Here is a 12,500-nt window from a genome sequence, read left to right on the forward strand (position 1 = left end):
TTCTTGCACATGCTCCAAAGCGTGTAACATACAATCTTGCACACGTTTGCTTTAGTAGTGGCAAAGAAGGAAAGCGTGTCACGACATACATGGCTGTTAGGTCGTGTGACATTTGACGCGGTTCTGTAGGAAAGAACGTTATCGGTTACCTTAGGGTCAAACATCTAACAATATTAATCACAAGAAGCACATTGACTTTATCTTCAGTGAAGAGTACCTCGGTTGGCTAGGAGTTTCCTTGTTGAAGCTACCTACGTAAAAGTAAACAACGCCTGGCGCAAACAAAAGTGGTCCAGGAAGTTCAAATAACAATTAAAAAGAAGAAAAACAAAACAAAGAAAACAAAGAACAACAACAACAAATTGACATTTTAAATGGTGAATACAAGGAAAGTGAACAGCTGTGTAAAATCATACACATTAATATTTACACGTTGAATTATCGAAGAGGAAAAGACAGAATGAAAGAAAGAAAGAAAGACAGAAGAAAGGAAGAAAGAAAGAAAGACAGAAAGTAAGACAGGCAGAAAAAAGGACAGAAGAACTAAAAAGAGAGAAAGAGAAAGGAAGAAAAGAAAGAAAGAAAGAAAGAAGAACAAGAAAAAAACATACATAGAAGTTACAGGTATAGAGATTAAAAAATGTTTTGCTCGATTAATTATTTTGGTCCTGGAACTTCCATGTCATGTACTTCAAGTTTTTTGGGGACACCGCCATTTTCAAAACTAAGCAAACAAACCGAGGTTTTTACACTGACTTGTTTAATGACCAAACGTACTTCTGTACTTTCTGGCACAACTAGGTTACAGCGTGCGTGTGCCTAAGGGAAGGAACTCTTACTTCACGACCTATATATTAAGGAGTCCATATGCCAGCTCCTTAAAGCGGTGATATCCAAGGAATGTGAAGGAGCTAAGAGAAACGACGATTTCGCCTTGTAATTAGCACAAGTATTTGCAAATACATAGGTTTGAAGAAGCGTAAGATATGTTCCAGCTAGATACGTGCTTAAAAACGGGAAGAAATAACCGTTTTAAATGCACGCAAGTTGGAGTAAAGCATTTACCCAACAAACTTCTTAGACATGATAGGCATACATTTCCAACGCCGAGGTCCAAAAAGACTTGTAACGTTTCAACATGAACCATTCATGTTTTCCCCTTAATATTATACAATAGTTTTGTTCCAACTCTACCACGAAGGAAAACATCCTTTTATATACAACCACTGAAACACATACACTTCGCGAACTTTACTGAAGAGTCCAGACACCAGTTTCTTCACAGTGATTGTCAGCATCTTAGGACTTGTGTGGCCTCGAGACAACCGGAAAACACTCTGACCTTCATTATCAGAACCTCCCGTCTGCTCTCTGCCAAGATCGTTAAGCGAGGACCATTTTTAGCCTCTATCGTGGAGGACGAAAACACAGTTTGCTCGAGGGGTAAGTAGCGTTGAAAATAAGCGTGGGTGCCCGGAGGTGTAATCAGTGATTTTCAAGGCTGATTTGTGTCACGGAAATGCCAAGGCGATGTGATGTTGCTTGACTAAATGTAGTAATTTCGCCTTACGCGACTTGTTCTTTCTTCATCATATCTTATGGCCTCAGATTTCGGAAATGCAACGTCTGTCAGGTAGCTGTCATCTGCATTTGGCACTGGTCTTTGAGTGGGATGGATGGGAGCCTACAAAACTAAATGGTTGTGGGTGCACCAGGTTCCCAACATCGAACACAAACATTTACGCACGCACGCACGCACACACGCATGCATACACTCACGTGCTCACGCACGCACACACGTACACACCCACCCACGCGCACTCACGCACGCGCACACACACACACACACATACACACACGCACGCATGCAAAAAACATACACACACACACACACACACACTAACACACACACACACACACCGTACACACACACACCCTCTCTCTGCCTTAGTCTTAGTCTGTCTCAGTCTGGGTATTTATGTCTGTCTGTCTGTCTGTCTGTCTTTCTGTCTGTCTGTCTGTCTGTCTGTCTGTCTGTCTCTGTCTCTCTCTCTCAATTTCTCTCTCTCTCTCTCTCTCTCTCTCTCTCTCTCTCTCTCTCTCTCTCTGATGCACTCACTCTCGCATACATGTTCGCAGAGTCATTCTGTCTTTTTGTTGCCTTCCATTATCGAAAGATCACAGCATTTTGTAGCATGTCGCGTCTTCAACCATGGCATTTATATCTGGAATAATCATCTTACCCGCCTGACATTAAACAAGTCGCGTAAGGCGAAATTACTACATTTAGTCAAGCTGTGGAACTCACAGAATGGAACTGAACGCACTGCATTTTTTCACAATGACCGTAGTCCGCCGCTTGTGCATAACGGAGTGAAACTGACGAGCCTGTTCAGCGCGGTAGTGGTTTCGCTGTGCTGCATAGCACGCTTTTCTGTAGGCTACCTCTCTTCGTTTTAACTTTCTGAGCGTGTTTTTAATCCAAACATATCATATCTATATGTTTTTGGAATCAGGAACCGACAAGGAATAAGATGAAAATATTTGTAAATCGATTTCGGAAATTTAATTTTGATCATAATGTTTATATTTTTAATGTTCAGAGCTTGTTTTTAATCCGAATATAACATATTTATATGTTTTTGGAATCAGGAAATGATGTAAAATAAGATGAACGTAAATTTGGATCGTTTTATATAAAAACAAATTTATTACAATGTTCAGATTTTTAATGGCCAAAGTCATTAATTAATTTTTAAGCCACCAAGCTGAAATGCAATACCGAAGTCCGGCCTTCGTAGAAGATTGCTTTACAAAAATGTCAATCAATTTGATTGAAAAATGAGAGTGTGACAGTGCCGCCTCAACTTTTACAAAAAGCCGGATATGACGTCATCAAAAGTATTTATTGAAAAAAAGGAAAAAAATGTCCGGGGATATCATTCTCAGGAACTCTCATGTCAAATTTCATAAAGATCGGTCCAGTAGTTTGGTCTGAATCGCTCTACACACACACACGCACAGACACAGACACAGACACACACACACACACACACACACACACACACACACACACACACACACACACACACACACACACACACACACACACACACACACACACACACACACACACACACACACACACACACACACACACACATACACCACGACCCTCGTCTCGATTCCCCCTCTATGTTAAAACATTTAGTCAAAACTTGACTAAATGTAAAAAGGTCCTCTTTCAGTCTGCAAGACGCCAAGCAAACAAAAGGTCACTTTCCGTCGATATTAGGTCCAAGTGCAATTTTACAGTTCTCAGCAGAATAGGGGTAATCTGGATCCAGAGAAGTTAAAGCAAAGTTTTGAATATGACTTTGTGGAACAGTGGTGTCCTGTCAGGAACTAGAAAGTTTAAAATCTAGTTGATGATATCAGTATAAGCAGAAATATGGTGTGTCCTGCAAGGTCATTTGTTGTGTCCAAGAATAGTAGAGGTCTTTTAAGCTTGCGTAAAATCCGAATACAACATCATGTCCCCTTGAAGTTAAATGTCTACAAGATTGATTTTGTCCTGTACTTTATGACAGATTGAGTTTATTAGCACTACAATCTATCATCTCTGTTTTACATTGACGCCAAAATTTAAGGAATGTTTGCCTCTACATGTATATACAATATTTTGTACAGTCTTAAAACTTCTCAGCTGAAGTGAGTTTTGAGTTTGTCAAAAGAATACATTTCAAATGCATACCTATGAACATCAAATAAAAATGAACAAAATGCTATTCTGGCAGCGGAAGAGATGGAATGAGACTATGTCCACAGATATTGTTTAATTTTGAACAAACAAATTTGTCTGTCTTTTGTCTTCTTTAATTTAATTAATTTTCTATATTTTTGTCTTTTTCCCTATCTACTTCTTTTTGTGTGCTCTTAACTTTTTCCTTTCCTTATTTTTTGTTTCAACCTCATACAACTTTCGGCTAAAGGAGATGGTTTAAAGATACGTCTTAGCCAAGTATAGGACAGTAGACATTCTCGTTGTGATAAATAAACTATGACGTCAGTAAGAGTAACGGAAATTTTGCACCAACCCGGAAATGCTGTGAACAACTCGACAACGGGGTCAGTTGTCTGGCGTTGTCAAGCAAAGAACAACAGAAAATGGTTGTATTACTCAATAAATCATGAGGTTAATTGGATCAACAAACATTTTGTACCGAAGTAGAAATGCTCTCATAACTGGGAAATTCACTAAAGTATTCTTCCTCTTGTCTAGGAGCACACGTTCACAATTGTCTACTGACTTGATGTACGTACATTTTGAAACCCAATAGCAACATTTTCTATCAAATAATGCACTATGTACTCATTTGCTCGTCTTTTTTAAAGCTGTTTTTGAATGTAGATTTCTTGCACTAAAGAAATATATCTTTTTCCAGGTCAGGTTTTCAATCAATCAATCAATATGAGGCTTATATCGCGCGTATTCCGTGGGTACAGTTCTAAGCGCAGGGATTTTTTTAATTTATTATTTATTTATTATTATTTTTTTTATGCAATTTATATCGCGCACATATTCAAGGCGCAGGGATTTATTTATGCCGTGTGAGATGGAATTTCTTTACACAATACATCACGCATTCACATCGGCCAGCAGATCGCAGCCATTTCGGCGCATATCCTACTTTTCACGGCCTTTTATTCCAAGTCACACGGGTATTTTGGTGGACATTTTTATCTACGCCTATACAATTTTGCCAGGAAAGACCCTTTTGTCAATCGTGGGATCTTTAACGTGCACACCCCAATGTAGTGTCAGGTTTTAATGAACAAAATACTGCATGCACCAAGATCTTCACCATTCCTTTAAACGAAAACAAATTAATGCACTGTACTGTATGCCTGTGGGATTGTTAACTACATATTTTGCTTGACAGGAAAGGAATCTCTTCAAAATAGTTATGGATAGTTTGTCTTCTTTTTCTTTATTCTTTCTTTCTCTCTCTTTTACTTTCTATCTTTCTTTCTTTACATTTTCTGTCTTTCTTAGCTATTGTCTCTTGTTCTGTTTGCCTGTCTGTCTGTCTGTCAGTTTTGTTGCTCTCTCTCTCTCTCTCTCTCTCTCTCTCTCTCTCTCTCCCTCTCTCTCTCTCTCTCTCTCTCTCTCTCTCTCTCTCTCTCTCTCTCTCTCTCTCTGCATTTTGATTTGAAAAGCGATAACGGAAATTGATTATTGGTGGTTGTCCAGCTCTGTGTTTGATCCTGTCCAGCCAAAGTGTGTTTGTTCGTCTACAGCCATTATTGTTTTTGTATAGATATGTATTTATACATGTTCCCCTACTAGTCACGCAAGGGTAACGCCGACTAGTGGTTTATTGGTTTTAAATATGTGTGATCTGCAGATTGATTGGTTTTATGAGTGTGTGTTAACTGTTGGATCAGTATTTTCCTTTGTGTGTACATACTATACCTTGCTTTGTACCCTTAGTCTTAGATATTTTTGTTTACCTATGGCTTTCGTGTCGGTGTGTTTTTTGCTCGTACTCATAAACTGGTTTGCTATGTTTTTGTTGTTATCAAGGTTTTGTTCATTCGTCCTTTTACCCCTTTTATGAATGATGCAGAAATTGTTGTTTTACCTTGTCTATGTGGTGGAGCGCATGCGGGTGTTAGCAATATTTTACAAAAAAAGCGGAGAGGGAGAGAGTACACAAACAATAAAAAGTAGTTTAATGAATACATTGAATGATGTTCTCTGTCCTCTTTATTGCATAACACTCACGCACGCAATCACCAAGCATTTAAAATAAAAGTTAAAAATAGGTTCGTCAGACTAATGCTACTTTTCAATAAACATTTTCAACACTTAGTCTGAAAAAGGTGGAAACACATACTCCAAAATGTGGTGTCAGAAGTGGGGTGAGGCAAATCTCTACTTCGAAAAAGTTCTGTTGCCACAACACTATAAAGTCACTGGTGTAACGTGTGCTCTAAAACACGCTATTAAACACGGTAGTAAAACACTACCTAGAACTAACACGCTATGCTAAACATACACTATGCTAAAACACGGTAGTAAAACACGCTATGCCATACATACACGGTAGTAAAACACGCTATGCTATACATACACGGTGGTAAAGCACGCTATGGTATACATGCACGGTAGTAAAACACGCTATGCTATACCTACACGGTAGTAAAACACGCTATGCTATACATACACGGTAGTAAAACACGCTATGCTATACACCGTAGTAAAACATACACTACGCTAAAACATACACGCTATGATAAACATACACGCTATGATAAACATACACGCTATCATAAACACGCTATGCTAAACATACACTAAGCTATACACGCTATCCCACCAAGAGTCCGCTCGGCTGGGAAAACAAAAAGTAAAAGCAAAATCAGTAATTACCGAAGCGACAATTCATATCAAAGTATCATCTCACACAGTCATCAACACCGGAACCACAGTTACAATTTCAAGTTCCAGTGTTACATCATGCATGTTTGGTTTTCTCAATCTAATCATTGGCCTTCTCTTCTGTTGTTAATTACACATCATTTTATTACAGCTGTCAATTTCCAGACAAAACAACAGACCATTTAGCCAAATCCAATATTGGTCCGAGAGGGGACCAACTTTCTGTGCTTGCTGAGATCTAATTCCACACATTCACATGACTAAAGAACAATCAAATTATTGTGCCAATTCCAAAGAAGATGTACCGATAACAAAAGGTCTATTCTCACCTGGTCTACATCATCTCTGGACACGAAACACTCCCTGGTTCACAACAGCATTCGGTTCCAGGACATACAGCCAACACACACTCCATCACTCCAATTGGTACACACCAACACACACTTCACAAATGCATCACAAATTTATGCATAATTCATCCCAAGGCCGGCAAGGCTTGACATGTTCTTTCTCTGCCAGTCCAGGCCACAAGTGCGCGTTTGTTTCAACTTTGGCCGAGTTCATTACAACTTTTACTCATTTTAGTCGGGAAAAGGGGAAGGGGGGAGAGGGTCCTACATGACGCTGCTTGATTATGCGTCGCCACCCCAAACATTCTTTTATCAATACGATCTAAACTAATTTAACTTATTAAGAACAAAACTAAGCATTCCCCATTCAGGAATATTCAAACAAATGCATAGTCTGTGTGTTTTCATTCAAACCGAACACGCAGACGTAAACGATAGACACAAGCTGACACCCCTGTCTGTGAAATGACGAAACCCTAAAACCTACGTCATACCTACGTCATACCTACGATAACAGCCTACGACGAAATACAGGCGCTAGAAATTATAATTCTATTGACACAGTCACACAATGTCAATACAGATTTCTCTCACTCACCACATTCTCCCCAACTTAGCATGACTTCTCCTGAAGGCATGTCTTGGAAACAAAAACATGATGTTAAAACCTAACCACCAAAGAAGTTTCAACAACCAATCAAAACTCAAATTGGGCTAACCTATATCTTCAACCGTCGCAAGTCTCAGTCACAAAAAGCTAATCCTGAGTAACACATTTCGAACCTACATGTCAACCACTATTTAACCTTTGCCGGATGCCGCTTTTGACTACACACTCCCGACGATGCGGGTTTGTCTGAACCCATACATTTGAAAGAGGGTTTTTACCGTTTATTCCTCTAACGACGATGCGGGTTTGTCTGAACCCATACATTTGAAAGAGGGTTTTTACCGTTTATTTCTCTAACGACGGGGTGGGTTCAGGGAAACCCACAGCGCTACTTCAGTGGTTGCATCGAGTTTCTCCCTTCACCGACCTCTTGCAGGGGAGGGAGAGGGGGAGGGAGAGGGGGAGGGAGAGGGAGAGGGAGAGGGGGAGGAAGAGACTGAGAGAGACTGAGAGACTAAGAAAGAGAGAGAGAGAGAGAGAGAGAGACTAAGAAAGAGAGAGAGAGAGACTAAGAAAGAGAGAGACAAAGAAAGAGAGAGAGAGACTAAGAAAGAGAGAGAGAGAGACTAAGAAAGAGAGAGAGAGAGTCTGAGAAAGAGAGTGAGAGACTAAGAAATAGAGAGAGAGAGAGACTAAGAAAGAGAGAGAGGGAGACTAAGAAAGAGAGAGAGAGAGAGACTAAGAAAGAGAGAGAGACTAAGAAAGAGAGAGAGAGAGAGACTAAGAAAGAGAGAGAGACTAAGAAAGAGAGAGAGAGACTAAGAAAGAGAGAGAGACTAAGAAAGAGAGAGAGAGAGACCAAGAAAGAGAGAGAGAGAGATACTAAGAAAGAGAGAGAGAGACTAAGAAAGATAGAGAGAGAGAGACAAATAAAGAGAGAGAGAGAGACAAATAAAGAGAGAGAGAGACTAAGAAAGAGAGAGAGAAAGAGAGACTAAGAAAGAGAGAGAGACTAAGAAAGAGAGAGAGAGACTAAGAAAGAGAGAGAGAGAGACTAAGAAAGAGAGAGACTAAGAAAGAGAGAGAGGGAGACTAAGAAAGAGAGAGAGACTAAGAAAGAGAGAGAGAGACAAAGAAAGAGAGAGAGACTAAGAAAGTGAGAGAGAGACTAAGAAAGAGAGAGAGAGAGACTAAGAAAGAGAGAGAGAGAGAGACTAATAAAGAGAGAGAGAGAGACTAAGAAAGAGAGAGAGAGAGAGACTAAAAAAGAGAGAGAGACTAAGAAAGAGAGAGAGAGAGACTAAGAGAGAGAAAGAGAGACTAAGAAAGAGAGAGAGACTAAGAGAGAGAGAGAGAGAGACTAAGAAAGAGAGAGAGAGACTAAGAGAGAGAGAGAGAGAGACTAAGAAAGAGAGAGGGAGAGAGACTAAGAAAGAGAGAGAGAGAGAGACTAAAAAAGAGAGAGAGAGACTAAGAAAGAGAGAGAAAGAGAGACTAAGAGAGAGAAAGAGAGACTAAGAAAGAGAGAGAGACTAAGAGAGAGAGAGAGAGAGAGACTAAGAAAGAGAGAGAGACTAAGAGAGAGAGAGACTAAGAAAGAGAGAGAGAGACTAAGAAAGAGAGAGAGAGAGAGACTAAGAAAGAGAGAGAGAGAGACTAAGAAAGAGAGAGAGAGAGACTAAGAAAGAGAGAGAGACTAAGAAAGAGAGAGAGAGACTAAGAAAGAGAGAGAGAGAGACTAAGAAAGAGAGAGAGAGAGACTAAGAAAGAGAGAGAGAGAGAGACTAAGAAAGAGAGAGAGAGAGACTAAGAAAGAGAGAGAGAGAGAGAGAGAGACTAAGAAAGAGCTAGAGAGAGAGAGAGAGAGAGAGACCGAAAGAGAGAGAGAGACTAAGAAAGAGAGAGAGAGAGAGACTAAAAAAGATAGAGAGAGACTAAGAAAGAGAGAGAGAGACTAAGAAAGAGAGACAGAGAGAGAGACTAAGAGAGAGAGAGAGAGAGAGACTAAGAAAGAGAGAGACTAAGAGAGAGAGAGACTAAGAAAGAGAGAGAGAGACTAAAAAAGAGAGAGAGAGAGACTAAGAAAGAGAGAGAGAGACTAAGAAAGAGAGAGAGCGAGAGACTAAGAAAGAGAGAGAGAGACTAAGAGAGAGAGAGACTAAGAAAGAGAGAGAGAGAGACAAAGAAAGAGAGAGAGAGAGAGAGACTAAGAAATAAAGACAGAGAGAGAGACTAAGAGAGAGAGACAGAGAGAGAGAGACAGAGAGAGAGACAGACAGAGAGAGAGACAGACAGAGAGAGAGAGACAGAGAGAGAGACAGAGACAGACAGTCAGATAGACAGACAGTCAGATATACGGATAGACGGATAGACAGACAGACAGACAGACAGAGCAACTGACAACAGACATACAGACAGAGAGATACGGACAGACAAACAGAGAGACAGACAGTCTCTTGGAGACAAACAGGCAGACAGACACTGTTCCGCCGCTTTGGTAATTATGGGTGTAGCAGAACCCGCGCCGTCGGCAGAGGGATAGTTACAATCACTACTACTCTTTAAAAGTATGGGTATGTGTGAACCCGCGCCATCGGTAGTGTTTATGTAAATTATCATAATCAATTAATTCTGATGTTTTGTCATGTACACACTAAAAATTTGCAGACAGAGAGCAAATTAGGTGTGTGAGAGATACTTAAAATTTCAAAACGATACCTTTAATGGTTCCAGAGTTACAATGATTTTAGTGTGTCTCTGGGTACAGGTGAACCCAGGAAGCACGGCAAAGGTTAAAGATGCATTGACTGTACCGAAACTATTAACACATTTCGAACCTACATGTCAACCACTATTTAAAGATGCATTGACTGTACCGAAACTATTAACACATTTCGAACCTACATGTCAACCACTATTTAAAGATGCATTGACTGTACCGAAACTATTACCGTAACAATGCTAACAAAGACTTCGACATGTTGATGATACAGATCAGGAGGGGGGGGGGGGGGGGGGGGAATTCTCATTGAATAATAAAAGAAAATGATCCCGAGGACAGAGAACAACGTACTGTCAAGGACGCCAAAAAATTTTTTTTCCACAACAAAGTAACCTTAGAACATATTTACATGCCTAACCTGCACTAAGCAATAGGCAACACAGAACAGCTGCTCCCCAACTTTACTTGAACCCACTCCCTAAGAATCCAATAATGTTTCCATGATCCGAAGGAACCGAGAGTACGTCAACTGCACGCGAATGCACTGTGCGGGGTTCCTTGTACAAGTTAGTATATAAAATTTAATAATATGTAGATATATCCTTCCCTCCCAATATGTTCGATATGTTTGATATTTTTGATATTTGGTATTTCAACAATTAAATGTTGCTCACCATGTTTGCTTAAAACAAATTAACTAGCAACGCATAACCCAAGCCCCAGACTTCGCATGGTTAACGTTTCAGGGCGATCCCGGTGAGAAGACACTGTGGGGTTGCTCATGGGACTACCCCCCACCGCATCCTCCATCTCACCGTCGCTCAGGGCGATCCCGGTGAGAAGACACTGTGGGGTTGCTCATGGGACTACCCCCCACTGCATCTTCCATCTCACCATCGCTCAGGGCGATCCCGGTGAGAAGACACTGTGGGGTTGCTCATGGGACTACCCCCCACTGCATCTTCCATCTCACCGTCGCTAACGTTTCAGGGCGATCCCGGTGAGAAGACACTGTGGGGTTGCTCATGGGACTACCCCCCACTGCATCTTCCATCTCACCGTCGCTCATGGTGAACAATAAAACAACAATATCACACAAGTGACACTATTCTGCTCAAATGTATACAAAATGCTTGAACATAAACACAGCACACAAAATGAGGCAAATATGCAGTAATGCTCACTAGACCCACAAGTCCACGAATTCAACAAAATGTCACTACCGGGTCAGTAGCAAGACATGATAAAGCAGATATACAGAACGCACACGGTATCAGGATGCCTGTTCCGCATCAGCCACTGTTCCTCTGTGGAAGATATTTAAAAATTCCACTCACCGTTGGCCGTCGATACGTTCCACTAAATGTCCTTTCACATTACTGGCACGTGCAGAAACAAACACAGTCACCACAGATCCTCGGAAATTGACGGTGTTAAAGTCGTCCACTCCCTGGGGTTGGTCGATAGTCGAGCTGGAGTCTCTCCTCCAAAGTCCGTCCATCACCGGGTCGTTCCAGGTTGGTGACGGTGGTTCCAGGTTGGTGACGGGTGGGATAGCGTGTATACCTAAACTACTACTACTGTACTACTTTCTATTCTCAAAATATGTGTCCACTTATCTATCCTGTCGGCGACGCCAAAATGTGGTGGAGCGCAATGCGGGTGTTAGCAACATTTTACAAAAAAAAGCGGAGAGGGAGAGAGTACACAAACAATAAAAAGTTGGTAGAATACATTGAATGATGTTCTCTGTCCTCTTTATTGCATAACACTCACGCACGCAATCACCAAGCATTTAAAATAAAAGTTAAAAATAGGTTCGTCAGACTAATGCTACTTTTCAATAAACATTTTCAACACTTAGTCTGAAAAAGGTGGAAACACATACTCAAAAATGTGGTGTCAGAAGTGGGGTGAGGCAAATCTCTACTTCGAAAAAGTTCTGTTGCCACAACACTATAAAGTCACTGGTGTAACGTGTGCTCTAAAACACGCTATTAAACACGGTAGTAAAACACTACCTAGAACTAACACGCTATGCTAAACATACACTATGCTAAAACACGGTAGTAAAACACGCTATGCCATACATACACGGTAGTAAAACACGCTATGCTATACATACACGGTGGTAAAGCACGCTATGGTATACATGCACGGTAGTAAAACACGCTATGCTATACCTACACGGTAGTAAAACACGCTATGCTATACATACACGGTAGTAAAACACGCTATGCTATACACCGTAGTAAAACATACACTACGCTAAAACATACACGCTATGATAAACATACACGCTATGATAAACATACACGCTATCATAAACACGCTATGCTAAACATACGTATACACGCTATCCCACCAAGAGTC

General features: G+C 40.6%; 1 protein-coding gene and 2 long non-coding RNA genes across 3 annotated transcripts in view; all 3 read right to left on the reverse strand.

Annotated features, from left to right (window-relative positions):
* LOC138961959 (synaptotagmin-12-like) overlaps window positions 1-12,500 on the reverse strand; it is a 124,935-nt gene that overhangs the window by 105,539 nt on the left and 6,896 nt on the right. The window lies entirely within an intron of this gene.
* LOC138961957 (uncharacterized) lies at window positions 5,753-7,572 on the reverse strand. The gene is made up of 2 exons (XR_011454360.1): window positions 6,775-7,572; window positions 5,753-6,398 (listed from the first exon to the last, which is right to left on the reverse strand). It is a non-coding gene; the product is annotated as an uncharacterized lncRNA (long non-coding RNA).
* LOC138961958 (uncharacterized) overlaps window positions 11,868-12,500 on the reverse strand; it is a 1,633-nt gene continuing 1,000 nt past the window's right edge. Inside the window, exons 1-2 of the long non-coding RNA XR_011454361.1 lie at window positions 12,439-12,500; window positions 11,868-12,310 (exon numbers count right to left, since the gene is read on the reverse strand). The exon at window positions 12,439-12,500 is cut by the window's right edge and continues 1,000 nt beyond it. This is a non-coding gene — a long non-coding RNA (uncharacterized lncRNA). The remainder of the gene's footprint in view (window positions 12,311-12,438) is intronic.

The sequence above is a fragment of the Littorina saxatilis genome, linkage group LG3 (assembly GCF_037325665.1).
Source record: "Littorina saxatilis isolate snail1 linkage group LG3, US_GU_Lsax_2.0, whole genome shotgun sequence".
NCBI lineage: Eukaryota > Metazoa > Mollusca > Gastropoda > Littorinimorpha > Littorinidae > Littorina > Littorina saxatilis.